Genomic DNA, 18737 nt, shown 5'->3' with positions numbered 1-18737 from the left:
AGATAGTCAGAGAAATATGGGGGAAGAGAGAGTGGGGGAGAGAGAAGAGAGCGAGAGAGAAGAGAGCGAGAGAGAAGAGAGCGAGAGAGAAGAGAGCGAGAGAGAAGAGAGCGAGAGAGAAGAGAGCGAGAGAGAAGAGAGCGAGAGAGAGAGTCACTCGGTGCCGTGCTGCAGCCCATAACACATTAGAGCAAATGAATCCATTCCACTGCCTGTTATGGCTGCTCACTCACAGGGTCGGGGAAAGGAGGGGAGGGATGGAGAGCGAGAGCGAGCGTGGCAGGGCTCAGAGGAAGGAGAGGGAGGGAGGGAGGGAGCGTGGCAGGGCTCAGAGGAAGGAGACGGAAGGGAGGGAGGGAGGGTGGCAGGGCTCAGAGGAAGGAGAGGGAAGGAGGGAGGGAGGGAGGGAGGGAGCGTGGCAGGGCTCAGAGGAAGGAGACGGAAGGGAGGGAGGAAGGGTGGTAGGGCTCAGAGGAAGGAGAGGGAAGGAGGGAGGGAGGGAGCGTGGCAGGGCTCAGAGGAAGGAGAGGGAAGGGAGGGAGGGAGGGAGCGTGGTAGGGCTCAGAGGAAGGAGAGGGAAGGAGGGAGGGAGGGAGCGTGGCAGGGCTCAGAGGAAGGAGGGGGAAGGAGGGAGGGAGGGAGCGTGGCAGGGCTCAGAGGAAGGAGGGGGAAGGAGGGAGGGAGGGAGGGAGCGTGGTAGGGCTCAGAGGAAGGAGAGGGAAGGAGGGAGGGAGGGAGGGAGCGTGGCAGGGCTCAGAGGAAGGAGACGGAAGGGAGGGAGGAAGGGTGGTAGGGCTCAGAGGAAGGAGAGGGAAGGAGGGAGGGAGGGAGCGTGGCAGGGCTCAGAGGAAGGAGAGGGAAGGGAGGGAGGGAGGGAGCGTGGTAGGGCTCAGAGGAAGGAGAGGGAAGGAGGGAGGGAGGGAGCGTGGCAGGGCTCAGAGGAAGGAGGGGGAAGGAGGGAGGGAGGGAGCGTGGCAGGGCTCAGAGGAAGGAGGGGGAAGGAGGGAGGGAGGGAGCGTGGCAGGGCTCAGAGGAAGGAGAGGGAAGGGAGGGAGGGAGGGAGCGTGGTAGGGCTCAGAGGAAGGAGAGGGAAGGAGGGAGGGAGGGAGCGTGGTAGGGCTCAGAGGAAGGAGAGGGAAGGAGGGAGGGAGGGAGCGTGGCAGGGCTCAGAGGAAGGAGGGGGAAGGAGGGAGGGAGGGAGCGTGGCAGGGCTCAGAGGAAGGAGAGGGAAGGAGGGAGGGAGCGTGGCAGGGCTCAGAGGAAGGAGAGGGAAGGAGGGAGGGAGCGTGGCAGGGCTCAGAGGAAGGAGAGGGAAGGAGGGAGGGAGCGTGGTAGGGCTCAGAGGAAGGAGAGGGAAGGGAGGGAGGGGGGGGCGTGGCAGGGCTCAGAGGAAGGAAAGGGAGGGAGGGAGGGAGGGGGGGGCGTGGCAGGGCTCAGAGGAAGGAAAGGGAGGGAGGGAGGGAGGGAGCGTGGCAGGGCTCAGAGGAAGGAGAGGGAAGGAGGGAGGGAGCGTGGTAGGGCTTAGAGGAAGGAAAGGGAGGGAGGGAGGGAGCGTGGCAGAGCCTTAAATGAAGGGGAGGGAGGGAGCGTGGCAGAGCCTTAAATGAAGGGAGGGAGGGAGCGTGGCAGAGCCTTAAATGAAGGGGAGTGGAGAGGGTTGCTGTAAGCTGCTGGGGGATACAACACATCCAAAGATGAACAGAGAGTAGTAGAGTACCTTCTCTTCTCTCTCCCCCCTATCCCTCTCTCCCTCCTCTCCCCCCTATCCCTCTCTCCCTCCTCTCTCCTCTCTCACTCTCTCCCTCCTCTCCCCCTATCCCTCTCTCCCTCCTCTCCCCATATCCCTCTCTCCCTCCTCTCCCCCTATCCCTCTCTCCCTCCTCTCTCCCCTATCCCTCCCCTATCCCTCTCTCCCTCCACTCCCCCCTATCCCTCTCTCCCTCCTCTCTCCCCTCTCGCTCTCTCCCTCCTCTCCCCCCTATCCATCTCTCCCTCCTCTCCCCCCTATCCATCTCTCCCTCCTCTCCCCCTATCCCTCTCTCCCCCTATCCCTCTCTCCCTTCTCTCCCCCCTATCCCTCTCTCCCTCCTCTCCCCCCTATCCCTCTCTCCCTTCTCGCTCTCTCTCAATTCAATTCAAGGGCTTTATTGGCAATGGAAACATATATTTATGTTAGATAATAAACAAAAGTGAAATTAACAGTAAAAATTAACAGTAAACATTACACTCAGAATTTCCAAAATAATAAATGTTATATTATGTCTATATACAGTGTTGTAACGATGTGCAAATAGTTGAAGTACAAAAGGGAAAATAAATCAACATATGGGTTGTATTTACAATGGTGTTTGTTCTTCACTGGTTGCCCTTTTCTTGTGGCAACAGGTCACAAATCTTGCTGCTGTGATGGCACACTGTGGTATTTCACCCAGTAGATATGGGAGTTTATCAAAATTGGGTTTGTTTTCAAATTCTTTGTGGGTTTGTGTAATCTGAGGGAAACATGTGTCTCTAATATGGTCATACATTTGCCTGGGCCTCCCGGGTGGCGCAGTGGTCTAGGGCACTGCATTGCAGTGCTAGCTGCGCCACCAGAGTCTCTGGGTTCACGCCCAGGCTCTGTCGCAGCCGGCCGCAACCGGGAGGTTCGTGGGGCGACGCACAATTGGCATAGCGTCGTCCAGGTTAGGGAGGGTTTGGCCGGTAGGGATATCCTTGTCTCAGTATGTAAATGTAATAAAATGTATGCACTCTACTGTAAGTCGCTCTGGATAAGAGCGTTTGCTAAATGACTAAAATGTAAATGTAATACATTTGTCAGGAGGTTTGGAAGTCCAGGTCAGTTTCCACCTCATTTTGTGGGCAGTGTACACAGCCTGTCTTCTCTTGAGAGCCTGGTCTGCCTACGCAGGCCTTTCTCAATAGCAAGGCTATGCTCACTGAGTCTGTACATAGTCAAAGTTTTCCTTAAGTTTGCGTCAGTCACAGTAGTAAGGTATTGCCACTGTGTACTCTCTGTGTGGGGTCTGTTTGTGTTTGTGAACAGAGCCCCAGGACCAGCTTGCTTAGGGGACTCTTCTCCAGGTTAACCTCTCTGTAGATGATGGCTTTGTTATAGAAGGTTTGGGAATCACTTCCTTTTAGGTGGTTGTAGAATTTAATGGCTCTCTTCTGGATTTCGATAATTAGCGGGTATCGGCCTAATTCTGCTCTGCATGCATTATTTGGTGTTTTACATTGTACTCTGAGCATATTTTTGCAGAATTCTGCATGCAGAGTCTCAATTTGGTGTTTGTCCCATTTTGTGAATTATTGGTTGGTGAGTGGATCCCAGACCTCACAACCATAAAGGGCAATGGGTTCTATAACTGATTCAAGTATTTTTAGCCAGATCCTAATTGGTATGTCAAATTTTATGTTCCTTTTGATGGCATAGAATGCCCTTCTTGCCTTGTCTCTCAGATCGTTCACAGCTTTGTGGAAGTTACCTGTGGGCGCTGATGTTTAGGCCAAGGTATGTGTTTTTGTTTTTTGTGTGCTCTAGAGCGCGGTGTCTAGATGGTATTTGTAGTCCTGGCAACTGAACCTTTTTTGGAACACCATTATTTTTGTCTTACTGAGATTTAGGTCTGACAGGTCTGACAAAATCTGTGCAGAAGATCTAGGTGCTGCTGTAGGCCCTCCTTGGTTGGTGACAGAAGCACCAGATCATCAGCAAACAGTAGACATTTGACTTCAGATTCTAGTAGGGTGAGGCCAGGTGCTGCAGACTGTTCTAGTGCCCTCGCTAATTTGTTGATATATACAGTTGCAAGAAAAAGTATATGAACCCCACAACAATAGACAAACATAGTTGCTTAAACTAATGCACACAAATGATTATGCGTCTTGTCTATATTGAATACATCGCGTAAACATTGACAGTGTAGGTTGGAAAAAGTATGTGAACCCCTTGGCTAATGACTTTTCCAAAAGCTAATTGGAGTCAGGAGTCAGCTAACCTGGACTCCAATCAATGAGACGAGATTGGAGATATTGGTTAGAGCTGCCCTATAAAAAAACACTCACAAAATGTGAGTTTGCTATTCACAAGAAGCATTGCCTGATGTGAACCATGCCTCAAACAAAAGAGATCTCCGAAGACATCATTTTAAGAATTCTTGACTTGCATAAATCTGGACAGGGTTACAAAAGTATCTCTAAAAGCCTTGATGTTGATCAGTCCACGGTAAGACAAACTGTCTATAAATGGAGAAAGTTCAGCCCTGTTGCTACTCTCCCTAGGAGTAGCCGTCTGGCAAAGATGACTGCAAGAGCACAGTGCAGAATGCTCAGTGAGGTTCAGAAGAATCCTAGAGTGTCAGCTAAAGACTAACAGAAATCTCTGGAACATACTAACATCTCTGTTGATGAGTCTACGATACGTAAAACACTAAACAAGAATGGTGTTCATGGGAGGACATCACGGAAGAAGCCACTGCTGTCCATAAAAAACATTGCTGCACGTCTGAAGTTCGCAAAAGTGCACCTGGATGTTCGACAGCGCTCCTGGCAAAATATTCTGTGGACAGATGAAACTACAGTTGAGTTGTTTGGAAGGAACACAACACTATGTGTGGAGGAAAAAAGGCACAGCACACCAACATCAAAACCTCATCCCAACTGTAAAGTACGGTGGAGGGAGAATCATGGTTTGGGGCTGCCTCACGGCCTGGATAGTTTGCTATCAGCGACGGAAAAATGAATTCCCAAGTTTATCAAGACAGTTTGCAGGAGAATGTTAGGTTATCTGTCCGCCAATTGAAGTGCAACAGAAGTTGGCTGATGCAACAGGACAATGACCCAAAACCCAAAGTAAATCAACAACAGAATGGCTTCAACAGGAGAAAATATTCTTTCTGAGTGGCCCAGTCAGAATCCTGGCCTCAACCTGATTTGAGATGCTGTGGCATGACCTCGAGAGCAGTTCACACCAGACAACCCAAGAATATTGCTCAACTGAAACAGTTTTGTAAAGGGTCCAAAATTCCTCTTGACCGTTGTGCAGGTCTGATCCACAACTACAGAAAATGTTTGGTTGAGGTTATTGCTGCCAAAGGAGGGTCAACCAGTTATTAAATCCAAGGGTTCACATACTTTCCCCCCCTGCACTGTGAATGTTTACACGGTGTGTTCAATAAAGACATGAAAACGTATACTTGTTTGTGTTATTGGTTTAAGCAGACTGTGTTTGTCTATTGTTGTGACCTAGATCAGATTTTATGACCAATTTATGCAGAAATCCAGGTATTTCCAAAGGGTTCACATACTTTTTCTTGCCGCTGTATGTTAAAGCAGCATACCACCCTGCACCAGCAGCATACCACCCTGCACCAGCAGCATACCACCCTGCACCAGCAGCATACCACCCTGCACCAGCAGCATACCACCCTGCACCAGCAGCATACCACCCTGCACCAGCAGCATACCACCCTGCACCAGCAGCATACCACCCTGCACCAGCAGAATACCACCCTGCACCAGCAGCATACCACCCTGCACCAGCAGCATACCACCCTGCACCAGCAGCATACCACCCTGCATACCACTACTGGCTTGCTTCTGAAGCTAAGCAGGGTTGGTCCTGGTCAGTCCCTGGATGGGAGACCAGATGCTGCTGGAAGTGGTGTTGGAGGGCCAGTAGGAGGCACTCTTTCCTCTGGTCTAAAAAATATCCCAATGCCCCAGGGCAGTGATTGGGGACTGCCCTGTGTAGGGTGCCGTCTTTCGGATGGGACGTTAAACGGGTGTCCTGACTCTCTGAGGTCATTAAAGATCCCATGGCACTTATCGTAAGAGTAGGGGTGTTAACCCCGGTGTCCTGGCTAAATTCCCAATCTGGCCCTCAAACCATCATGGTCACCTAATAATCCCCAGTTTACAATTGGCTCATTCATCCCCCTCCTCTCCCCTGTAACTATTCCCCAGGTCGTTGCTGCAAATGAGAACGTGTTCTCAGTCAACTTACCTGGTAAAATAACGGTAAAATAAAAATAAATAAATAAAAAGAGGGTGGGCCTTAAGCTGCATCCCTGACTTCCCCCACTGCCCTATGGGAAGCAATGTGTGTTTTGTGCCAATTTTCACCGCACACGTGTTTTGTGTACATGGATTTTATAATGTTGTATATTTTTCCCTCAACACCACTTTCTATCAATTTGTATAGCAGACTGTCATACCAAATTGAGTCGAAGGCTTTTTTGAAATCAACAAAGCATGAGAAGACTTTGCCTTTGTTTTGGTTTGTTTCTTTGTCAATTAGGGTGTGCAGGGTGAACAAGTGATGTGTCGTACGGTAATTTGGTAAAAAGTGTATTTGAAATTTGCTCAGTACATTCTTTTCACTGAGACTGCTGTTAATGATAATGCAGAGGACTTCCCCAAGGTTGCTGTTGACGCATATCCTACAGTAGTTATTGGGGTCAAATTTGTCTCCACTTTTGTGGATTGGGATGATCAGTCCTTGGTTCTAAATATTGGGGGAAGATGCCAGACCTGAGGATGATGTTAAAGTGTTTAAGTATAGCACATTTTAATTTGTTGTCTGTATGTTTTATAATTTTATTGTGGACACCATCAACACCACAGACCTTTTTGGGTTGGAGGGTTTGTATTTTGTCCTGTATTCAATGCAATTTGTATTTTGTCCTTCATTCAATGCAATTGGAGAATCCAGTGGGTTCTGGTAGTCTTTAATAGTTGATTCTAAGATTTGTATTTGATCATGTATATGTTTTTGCTGTTAGTTCTTTGTTATAGGGTCAAAAAGATTGGAGAAGTGGTTTACCCATACATCTCCATTATGGATACATAACTCTTCGTGTTGTTGTTATTTTTGTGTTTTCCAATTTTCCCAGAAGTAGTTAGAGTCTATGGATTCTTCAATTACATTGAGCTGATTTCTGACGTGATGTTCCTTCTTTTTCCGTAGTGTATTTCTGTATTGTTTTAGTGATTCACCATAGTGAAGGTGTAGACTCAGGTTTTCTGGGTCTCTATGTTTTTGGTTGGACAGGTTTCACTATTACTTTCTTAGGTTTTTGCATTCTTCATCAAACCATTTGTCATTGTTGTTAATTTACTTCGGTTTTCTGTTTGACATTTTTAGATTTGATAGGGAAGCTGAGGTCAAATATACTGTTTAGATTTTCTACTGCCAAGTTTACACCTTCACTATTCCAGTGGAATGTTTTTTCCAGGAAGTTGTCTAAAAGGGATTGAATTTGTTGTTGCCTAAATGTTTTTTGATAGGTTTCCACTCTAGATTCCTTCCATCTATAGCATTTCTTAATATTATTCAGTTCCTTTGGCTTTGATGCCTCATGTTCAAGCAGACTGTGATCTGATAGGGGTGTCAGTGGGCTGACTGTGAACGCTCTGAAAGGCTCTGGGTTGAGGTCAGTAATAAAGTAGTCTGCAGTACTACTGCCAAGGGATGACCTATAGATGTACCTACCATAGGAGTCCCCTCGAAGCCTACCATTGACTATATACATACCCTCTCTCTCTCTCTCTCTGACCTCTCTCTCTCATTATCTCTCTCTCTGACCTCTCTCTCTCTCTGAACTCTCTCTCTCTCTCTCTCTCTCTGACCTCTCTCTCTGAACTCTCTCTCTCTCTCTCTCTGACCTCTCTCTCTGACCTCTCTCTCAGCCCCTCTCAGACTAGAGAGGGAAAGACGTTATTAGAGGTCGACCGATTAATCGGAATGGCCGATTTCAAGTTGTCATAACAATCGGTAATTTTGGACACCGATTTGGACGTTTTTTATTTTATTTTTATTTTTACACCTTTATTTAACTAGGCAAGTCAGTTAAGAACACATTCTTATTTTCAATGACGGCCTAGGAACGGTGGGTTAACTGCCTTTTTCAGGGGCAGAACGACAGATTTTTACCTTGTCAGCTCAGGGATTCAATCTTGCAACCTTACGGTTAACTAGTCCAACGCTCTAACCACCTGCCTCATGAGGAGCCCGCCTGTTACGTAAATGCAGTAAGAAGCCAAGGAAAGTTGCTAGCTAGCATTAAACTTATCTTGTAAAAAACAATCAATCAATCATAATCACTAGTTAACTACACATGGTTGATGATATTACTAGTTTATCTAGCGTGTCCTGCGTTGCATATAATCGATGCAGTGCGCATTCGCGAAAAAGGACTGTCGTTGCTCCAACATGTACCTAACCATAAACATCAATGCCTTTCTTAAAATCAATACACAAGTATATATTTTTTAAACCTGCATATTTAGTTAATATTGCCTGCTAACATTAATTTATTTTAACTAGGGAAATTGTCACTTCTCTTGCAACAGAGTCAGGGTATATGCAGCAGTTTGGGCCGACCTGGCTCTTTGCGAACTGTGTGAAGACTATTTCTTCCTAACAAAGACAGCCAACTTCGCCAAACGGGGGATGATTTAACAAAAGCGCATTTGCAAAAAAAAGCACAATCGTTGCATGACTGTACCTAACCATAAACATCAATGCCTTTCTTAAAATTAATACACAGAAGTATATATTTTTAAACCTGCATATTTAGCTAAATGAAATCCAGGTTAGCAGGCAATATTAACCAGGTGAAATTGTGTCACTTCTCTTGCGTTCATTGCACGCAGTCAGGGTATATGCAACAGTTTGGGCCGCCTAATTTGCCAGAATTTTACGTAATTATGACATAACATTGAAGGTTGTGCAGGAACAGGAATAGTAACAGGAATATTTAGACTTATGGATGCCACCCGTTAGATAAAATACGGAACGGTTCCGTATTTCACTGAAAGAATAAATGTTTTGTTTGAGATGATAGTTTCCAGATTCGACCATATTAATGACCTAAGGCTCGTATTTCTGTGTGTTATTATGTTAGAACTAAGTCTATGATTTGATAGAGCAGTCTGACTGAGCGATGGTAGGCAGCAGCAGGCTCGTAAGCATTCATTCAAAGAGCACTTTACTGCGTTTGGCCAGCAACTCTTCGCAATGCTTCAAGCCTATCAACTCCCGAAATTAGGCTGCTGTAACCGATGTGAAATGCCTAGCTAGTTTGTGGGGTGCGCGCTAATAGCGTTTCAAACGTCACTCGCTCTGAGACTTGGAGTAGTTGTTCCCCTTGCTCTGCATGGGTAACGCTGCTTCGAGGGTGGCTGTTGTCGATGTGTTCCTGGTTCGAGCCCAGGTCGCGGCGAGGAGAGGGATGGAAGCTATACTGTTACACTGGCAATACTAAAGTGCCTATAAGAACATCCAATAGTCAAAGGTATATGAAATACAAATCGTATGGAGAGAAATAGTCCTATAATTCCTATAACAACTACAACCTAAAACTTCTTACCTGGGAATATTGAAGACTCATGTTAAAAGGAACCACCAGCTTTCATATATTCTCATGTTCTGAGCAAGGAACTTAAACGTTAGCTTTCTTACATGGCACTTTTTCACTTTCTTCTCCAAGATAAGAGATAAGGGGGGACTTTACCTAGCAGGGTCTTGTAGATGACCTGGAGCCAGTGGGTTTGGCAACGAGTGTGAAGCGAGGGCCAGCCAACGAGAGCGTACAGGTCGCAGTGGTGGGTAGTATATGGGGCTTTGGTGACAAAACAGATGGCACTGTGATAGACTGCATCCAATTTATTGAGTAGGGTTTTGGAGGCTATTTTGTAAATGACATCACCGAAGTCGAGGATTGGTAGGATGGTCAGTTTTACAAGGGTATGTTTGGCAGCATGAGTGAAGGATGCTTTGTTGCGGAATAGGAAGCCGATTCTAGATTTAACTTTGGATTGGAGATGCTTGATGTGAGTCTGGAAGGAGAGTTTACAGTCTACCAGACACCTAGGTATTTGTAGTTGTCCACATATTCTAAGTCAGAGCCGTCCAGAGTAGTGATGTTGGACAGGCGGGCAGGTGCAGGCAGCGATCGGTTGAAGAGCATGCATTTAGTTTTACTTGTATTTAAGAGCAATTGGAGGCCACGGAAGGAGAGTTGTATGGCATTGAAGCTCGCCTGGAGGGTTGTTAACACAGTGTCAAGAGAAGGGCCAGAAGTATACAGAATAGTGTCGTCTGCGTAGAGGTGGATCAGAGACTCACCAGCAGCAAGAGCGACATCATTTAAAAAAAAAAAAAAATATTATTATAATATTTTTTTTTTATCCCATTTTCTCCCCAATTTTCGTGGTATCCAATCGCTAGTAATTACTACCTTGTCTCATCGCTACAACTCCCGTACGGGCTCGAGAGAGACGAAGGTCGAAAGCCATGCGTCCTCCGAAGCACAACCCAACCAGTCGTACTGCTTCTTAACACAGCGCGCCTCCAACCCGGAAGCCAGCCGCACCAATGTGTCGGAGGAAACACCGTGTACCTGGCCCCCTTGGTTGGCGCGCACTGCGCCCGGCCCGCCACAGGAGTCGCTGGAGCGCGATGAGACAAGGATATCCCTACCGGCCAAACCCTCCCTACCCCGGACGACGCTATGCCAATTGTGCGTCGCCCCACGGACCTCCCGGTCGCGGCCGGCTGCGACAGAGTCTGGGCGCGAACCCAGAGACTCTGGTGGCGCAGTTAGCACTGCGATGCAGTGCCCTAGACCACTGCGCCACCCGGGAGGCCTAAGAGCGACATCATTGATGTATACAGAGAAGAGAGTCGGTCCAAGAATTGAACCCTGTGGCACCCCCATAGAGACTGCCAGAGGTCCGGACAACAGACCCTCCGATTTGACACACTGAACTCGATCAGAGAAGTAGTTGGTGAACCAGACGAGGCAATCATTAGAGAAACCAAGGCTGTCGAGTCTGCCGATGAGGATGTGGTGATTGACAGAGTCAAAAGCCTTGGCCAGGTCAATGAATATGGCTGCACAGTACTGTTTCCTATCGATAGCGGTTAAGATATCGTTTATGACCTTGAGCGTGGCTGAGGTGCACCCATGACCAGCTCTGAAACCAGATTGCATAGCGGAGAAGGTACGGTGGGATTTGAAATGGTCGGTAATCTGTTTGTTAACTTGGCTTTCGAAGACCTTAGAGAGGCAGGGTAGGATAGATATAGGTCTGTAGCAGTTTGCGTCTAGAGTGTCTCCCCATTTGAAGAGGGGGATAACCGCAGCTGCTTTCCAATCTTTGGGAATCTCAGACGACACGAAAGAGAGGTTGAAAAGGCTGGTAATAGGGGTGGCAACAATTTCAGCAGATAGTTTTAGAAAGAAAGGGTCCAGATTATCTAGCCCGGCTGATTTGTAAGGGTCCAGATTTTGCAGCTCTTTCAGAACATCAGCTGACTGTATTTGGGAGAAAGAGAAATGGGGAAGGCGTGGGCGAGTAGCAGAGGGGAGGCTAGTGCTGTTGACCGGGGTAGGGGTAGCCAGGTGGAAAGCATGGCCAGCCGTAGAAAAATGCTTGTTGAAATTCTCAATTATAGTGGATTTGTCGGTGGTGACAGTGTTTTCTATCTTCAGTGCAGTTGGAAGCTGGGTGGAGGTGTTCTTATTCTCCATGGACTTTACAGTGTCCCAGAACTTTTTTGAGTTTGTGTTGCAGGAAGCAAATTTCTGCTTGAAAAAGCTAGCCTTGGCTTTTCTAACTGCCTGTGTATACTGGTTTCTAGCTTCCCTGAAAAGTTGCATATCACGGGGGCTGTTCGATGCTAATGCAGAACGCCATAGGATGTTTTTCTGTTGGTTAAGGGCAGTCAGGTCAGGAGAGAACCAACGGCTATATCTGTTCCTGGTTCTAAATTTCTTGAATGGGGCATGCTTATTCAAGATGGTGAGGAAGGCATTTTAAAAAAATATCCAGGCATCCTCTAGTGACGGGATGAGATCAATATCCTTCCAGGATACCTCGGCCAGGTCGATTAGAAAGGCCTGCTCGCTGAAGTGTTTCAGGGAGCGTTTGACAGTGATGAGTGGAGGTCGTTTGATCGCTGACCCATTACGGATACAGGCAATGAGGCAGTGATCGCTGAGATCTTGGTTGAAAACAGCAGAGGTGTATTTGGAGGGCAAGTTGGTTAGGATGATGTCTATGAGGGTACCCGTGTTTACGGAATTGGGGTGATACCTGGTAGGTTCATTGATAATTTGTGTGAGATTGAGGGCATCAAGCTTAGATTGTAGGATGGCTGGGGTGTTAAGCATGTTCCAATTTAGGTCGCCTAGCAGCACAAGCTCTGAAGATAGATGGGGGGCAATCAGTTCACATATGGTGTCCAGAGCACAGCTGGGGGCAGAGGGTGGTCTATAGCAGGCGGCAACAGTGAGAGACTTGTTTTTAGAGAGGTGGATTTTTAAAAGTAGAAGTTCAAATTGTTTCGGAACAGACCTGGATAGTAAAACAGAACTCTGCAGGCAATCCTTGCAGTAGATTGCAACACCGCCTCCTTTGGCCGTTCTATCTTGTCTGAAAATCTTGTAGTTAGGGATGAAAATGTCAGAATATTTGGTGGTCTTCCTAAGCCAGGATTCAGACACGGCTAAAACATCTGGGTTGGCAGAGTGTGCTAAAGCAGTGAACAAAACAAACTTAGGGAGGAGGCTTCTAATGTTAACATGCATGAAACCAAGGCTATTACGGTTACAGAAGTCATCAAAAGAGAGCGCCTGGGGAATAGGAGTGGAGCTAGGTACTGCAGGGCCTGGATTTACCTCTACATCACCAGAGGAACAGAGGAGGAGTAGGATAAGGGTATGGCTAAAAGCTATGAGAATTGGTCGTTTAGAACGTCTAGAACAGAGAGTAAAAGGAAGTTTCTGGGGGCGATAAAATAGCTTCAAGGAATAATGTACAGACAAAGGTATGGTAGGATGTGAATACAGTGGAGGTAAACCTAGGTAATGAGTGATGATGAGAGAGATATTGTCTCTAGAAACATCATTGAAACCAGGTGATGTCATCGCATATGTGGGTGGTGGAACTGAGAGGTTGGATATATAGTGAGCAGGGCTAGAGGCTCTACAGTGAAATAAGCCAATAAACACTAACCAGAACAGCAATGGACAAGGCATATTTACATTAAGGAGAGGCATGCTTAATCGAGTGATCATAAGGGTCCAGTGAGTAGAGGTTGGTTGGGGTCACGGCGATCCAGACAGCTGGCCGGGTAGCTGGCTATCGGTAGCAAGATAACATAGGATGGAGGTCTGTTTTTTTTTTTTTTTTTTTTGTCACCTCGTTCGTTTCCGTCGGTAGATTAGTGGGGTTCCGTGTGGTAGAGGGGATCGATCCAATTGGCAAAATAGATATAGTGACCCAAGAAAAAAGAAGAAAAAAATTGTCCGGTATACTTATTTAGATAGCAGCCGATAAGACAGCTAATAATTAGCAGATTGGTATCAGAAACGTCGCAATGGAAAAGCCTGTTGAAACCACCTTGGACAATTACGTCGGCAGACCAGTCGTGATGGATCGGCGGGGCTCCGTGTCGGCAATAAAGGGTCCAGTCCAATTGGCAAAAGAGGTGTTGTAGCCCAAGAATTCGCTGGTAGACCTCTTCGGCTAGCCGGCAGATGGGCCTAGCTCGAGGCTAGCTCAAGGCTAACTGGTGCTTGTTTCGGGACAGAGGTATTAGCCAGTAGTAGCCACTTGGTTGCAGCTAGCTAGCGACGATGATCCGGTGTAATTGTCCAGAGCTTGCGTCAGGAATCCGGTGATGTGGTAGAGAAAAAGCAGTCCTATATTCTCTGGGTTGATATCGCGCCTGCAGACTGGCAGGTATTGGCCCGAGCTGAAGCTGGCTGGTGTCCGAGTTAAGGGTGAAGACCGCAGCAGTGGCTAACTGACTACTAGCTAGTAGCTAGTTATCTGGCTAGCTTCTGATTGGGGTTACGGTTCTAAAGTATAAAAAAATAGCAGATCCGTACCACATTGGGTGAGGCGGGTTGCGGGATTGTATATTCAGTTCCTAGATGGAAAGTGAAATTAAAATATATACGAAATGTATACAAAAAATACGAGGACTATTTACGCGGGACAAGACCGGACAAGACAAACACACGTCCGACTGCTACGCCATCTTGGAACGGTATCGGCGTTGAAAAATCATAATCGGTCGAACTCTAGACGTTTTATATACAAAAGTATGTGGACACCCCTTCAAATTAGTGGAATCGGTTATGTCAGCCACACTCTTTGCTGACAGGTGTATAAAATCTATCACACAGCCATGCAATCTCCACAGACAAACATTGGCAGCAGAATGGCCTTACTGAAGAGCTCTGTGACTTTCAACGTGGCACCGTCATAGGATGCCACCTTTCCAACAAGTCAGTTTGTCAAATTTCTGCCCTGCTAGTTCTGTCCTGGTCAACTGTAAGTGTTATTGTGAAGTGGAAATGGCTAGGGGCAACAACAGCTCAGCCACAGAGTGGTAGGCCACACAAGCTCAAAATCATCTGTCCTCGGTTGCAACACTCACTACTGAGTTCCAAATGGTCTCTGGAAGCAACATAAGCACAATAATTGTTCATTGGGAGCTTCATGAAATGACTTTCCATGGCTAAGCAGCCGCACACAAGCCTAAGATCACCATGCGCAATGCCAAGCGTCAGCTGGAGTGGTGTTACGCTTTCCTCCATTGGACTCTTTAGCAGTGGAAACGCGTTCTCTGGAGTCATGAATCAGTCCGACGGACCAATCTGGGTTTGGCGGATGCCAGGAGAACACTACCTGCCCCATTTTATGGTGCCAACTGTAAAGTTTGGTGGAGGAGGAATAATGGTCTGGGTCTGTTTTTCATGTTTTGGGCTAGGCCCTTTAGTTCCAGTGGAGGGAAATCTTAATGCTACATTATACAGGGACATTCTAGATGATTATGTTCTTCCAACTTTGGCAACAGTTTGGGGAAGGCATGGCAATGCCCCCGTGCACAAAGTGAGGTCCATACAGAAATGGTTTGTTGAGATCAGTGTGGAAGAACTTGACTGGCTGTAACGGCTGTCCTCCTCTTCTTCATCCGAAGAGGAGCAGGGATTGAACCAAGGCGCAGTGGAGTTTGAATACATAATGAATTTAATGACAAGACGGAAAAAACACGAACTTGACTATACACTAACAAAACAAATAAACGGTGTAGAACAGATCTGAACGACGGACTCACATAACACACGAGAACGCACGAACAGGGAAAAAGCCTACACATAAATGACACTTAACAAACAAACCGAAACCAGTCCCGTGTGGCGCAACGACATACACAAACACAGGAGACAATCACCCACAACGAACACTGTGACAACGCCTACCTAAATATGACTCTTAATTAGAGGAACGCCAAACACCTGCCTCTAATTAAGAGCCATACCAGGCAACCCAAAACCAACACAGAAACAGAAAACATAGAATGCCCACCCAACCTCACGTCCTGACCAACTAACACACATAACAACTAACATAAATAGGTCAGGAACGTGACACTGGCCTGCACAGAGCTCTGCCCTCAACCCCATCGAACACCTTTGGAATGAATTGGAACACCGACTGTGAGCCAGGCCTAATCGCCCAACATCAGTGCCCGACCTCACTAATGCTCTTGTGGCTGAATGGAAGCAAGTCCTCGCAGCAATGTTCCAACATCTAGTGGAAAGCCTTCCCAGAAGAGGGGAGGCTGTTATAGCAGCAAAGGGGAGACCAACTCCATATTAATGCCCATGATTTTGGAATAAGATGTTCGACTAGCAGGTGTCCTCAGTTGAATGCATTCAGTTGTACAACTGACTAGGTATCCCCCTTTCCCTTTCCACATAGTTTTGGTCATGTAGTGTAGCTTCACTCCTCTCTCTCAGACTATTGAATAATGCTGTCACTCTCACCATGCTACTCAGACCAATGGGACTGTATGCAAAATGTCACAGGGTAGGAGTGCTGATCTAGGATCATTTCCCTCCTGTGTTATTCATTAGGATCTAAAAGGCAAAACTGATCCTTGATCAGCAGTCAGGCCCAGACTGTCTTCTCTCATATTTACACTGCATTTGTAATAATAAATCACTCACGTGTGTGTGTGAGCGTGCTTGTGTGTTTGTGTGTGTGTGTTTGTGTGTGTGTGTGTGTGTGTGTGTGTGTGTGTGTGTGTGTGTGTGTGTGTGTGTGTGTGTGTGTGTGTGTGTGTGTGTGTGTGTGTGTGTGTGTGTGTGTGTGTGTGAGCCTTTGCTCCACTGGTAAGTGGAACTCGACATAGCTGATGAGGTTATTGTAGAGGCAATTCACCTGCAACTCCACACACACGCACACACAAAGCTTGAGAACGCATTTTGGGACTAAAACTATGTACCCTGAAAAACCCATTATTATCCACAATTCAAAATGAGTTTTCAGTACTTTTTAATGAATGTATCATCCTTGGAAAGAAGTGTTGAAGCAGAGTAGCCCAGCAAGCTGTTTTATCATCTCAGACAGTGATGGACATGACTGTTTCTGCTCTGAGATCAAATAACATCAACTATTATTTATCTGTGTTATTTTGATAGTGAGAACATGGAGTAGCTAGCTGTGCTTTCATCTCAGGGATTTTCCAGTACTTTCCAGCAGGAGCCGAGAGAAATAGAAGAAAGAGGGGAGAGAGGGAGGTGGAGGAGAAGGGAGGAGAGGAGAGTAGAAGAGAGGGAGGTGGAGAGAAGGAGAGGAGAGGGAGGTGGAGAGGAGAGAGTAGAAGCAAGGGAAATTGCTTAGGGTCAAAAGGGGAAACAGTTCATCAGTAGCCACAAGGTCAGGCAGTGGAGCAGTGGTAGAGGGCTGGAGAGTCAGTGTGTCCCTGTGAGTGGTGCACTGATCTACTACAGGTCTGCCTGGCTGCAGGTCTGCCTGGATGCAGGTCTGTCTAGCTGCAGGTCTGCCTGGCTGCAGGTCTGTCTAGTAACACACTACGCCGTCATGGATTAAAATCCTGCAGCGCACGCAAGGTCCCCCTGCTCAAGCCAGCGCATGTCCAGGCCCGTCTGAAGTTTGCCAATGACCATCTGGATGATCCAGAGTAAGAATGGGAGAAGGTCATGTGGTCTGATGAGAAAAAAATAGAGCTTTTTGGTTTAAACTCCACTCGCCGTGTTTGGAGGAAGAAGAAGGATGAGTACAACCCCAAGAACAGGGTTGAAGTAGCCAAATCCACTCATACTTTTGTATATGTAGTGTGAATGTACAGTATGTAATTATGCACACACACACACCACACACACACCACACACACACACACACACACACACACACACACACACACACACACACACACACACACACACACACACACACACACACACACACACACACACACACACACACACACACACACACACACACACACACACACAGCAGAGCTATTCCATGCTATCAGTAGCTCTTTAGATACCTGTGGCTGAAAATACAACACAGCCTGTCCAACAAGTATTAGCAGAACATTGATGTTTCTATTTCCATTTCATGAGATACAGTACAAAGCCACTGAGACACGACTCGTCCACTACATCACCAGGGTTAGGCTCAATTCCTTTTCAATTCAGGAAGTACAATGAAACTACATTTCCAATTCTCTTCAACGCTTTTTAATTGGGAACATTTGGAATTGGAATTTGGTTTACTTTCTGAATTGACTGGGAATGAAATGGAATTGAGCCCAACCCCGATCACTACTGCATGCTGCCCTGATACATGGCTGTTGTTGACTCCTATAGCATCTTACCATAGGAATGTACAACCATGTGTTAGTCAGGGTAATACCACCCAGTGACATTCTGGTGCCCCAGCCACTGTCTACTGTATGTGTGACTGTTAATCAACCAGTATACAACTCTAACCCCACTACCACAGATACCACAGATACATTTAAACGGAAAGCTGACGTCCTATCTTCCTGTCCTGTCTCTCCGCTCCAATCAGCCAATCCCAACGAGGAGCTGCGGTTGACCTTCCCGGTCCGGGACGGTGTGGTATTGGAACCTTTCCGGTTGGAACACAACCTCGCCGTCAGTAATCACGTCTACCACCTGCGACCGTCGGTACATCAGACCCTGATGTGGAGGTGAGATATGGAGAGACAGACACACACATTCGACCATCCATGGAGTTGAGACTCGAGTCTTATTCTTTTTCTGTACCTCTACAAATGTTCTTCCTCTAATAGAATGGCCTATCCATGGCAACCATGATGTTAACATTCCCTGGACAATATTGATTGTTGCATTCGGCGCATGGACAGGAGAGGAAGCTGGGGGAGAGCGGAGAGAAGATAGGAGAGAGTGGAGAGAAGATAGGAGAGAGTGGAGAGAAGATAGGAGAGAGTGGAGAGAAGATAGAAGATATGAGAGAGTGGAGAGAAGATAGAAGATAGGAGAGAGTGGAGAGAAGATAGGATGGAGAGGAGAGTAGAGGAGATTGGAGAGGAAAGAGAGAAGAGAGGAGGGTTGGAGAGAGAGGAGATTGGTTGAGGAGGATTGGAGAGGAGAGAGAGGAGGGTTGGAGTGAGTAGAGATTGGAGAGAAAAGAGAGGAGAGAGAGGAGGGTTGGAGAGAGAGGAGATTGGAGAGGAGGGTTGGAGAGAGAGGAGATTGGAGAGGAGAGAGAAGAGAGGAGGGTTGAGAGATTGGAGAGGAGAGAGAGAAGAGAGGATGGTTGGAGAGGAAAGAGAGAAGAGAGGATGGTTGGAGAGAGAGGAGATTGGAGAGGAGGGTTGGAGAGAGAGGAGATAAGAGAGGAGAAAGAGAAGA

At 47.0% G+C, this 18737-nt stretch overlaps 1 protein-coding gene across 6 annotated transcripts in view; it reads left to right on the top strand.

The window, feature by feature from the left end:
- Positions 1–18737, top strand: part of LOC129836491 (zinc finger MIZ domain-containing protein 1-like) — a 316322-nt gene that overhangs the window by 227863 nt on the left and 69722 nt on the right. For 4 of the 6 annotated variants that reach the window (XM_055902768.1, XM_055902764.1, XM_055902769.1 and 1 more), the window contains exon 3: positions 17911–18052. The exons of 1 other annotated variant lie outside the window; for it this stretch is intronic. The gene's annotated coding sequence lies outside the window, so the exon portion shown is untranslated. Of the gene's footprint in view, positions 1–17841; positions 18053–18737 lie in introns of all 6 variants that reach the window. One more of the 6 variants, XM_055902765.1, reaches the window with a different exon arrangement.

Source organism: Salvelinus fontinalis, chromosome 37, assembly GCF_029448725.1.
Source record: "Salvelinus fontinalis isolate EN_2023a chromosome 37, ASM2944872v1, whole genome shotgun sequence".
Taxonomy (NCBI): domain Eukaryota; kingdom Metazoa; phylum Chordata; class Actinopteri; order Salmoniformes; family Salmonidae; genus Salvelinus; species Salvelinus fontinalis.
The sequence above is the reverse complement of the archived record's forward strand: the minus strand, read 5'-3'. Positions and strand labels throughout refer to the sequence as shown.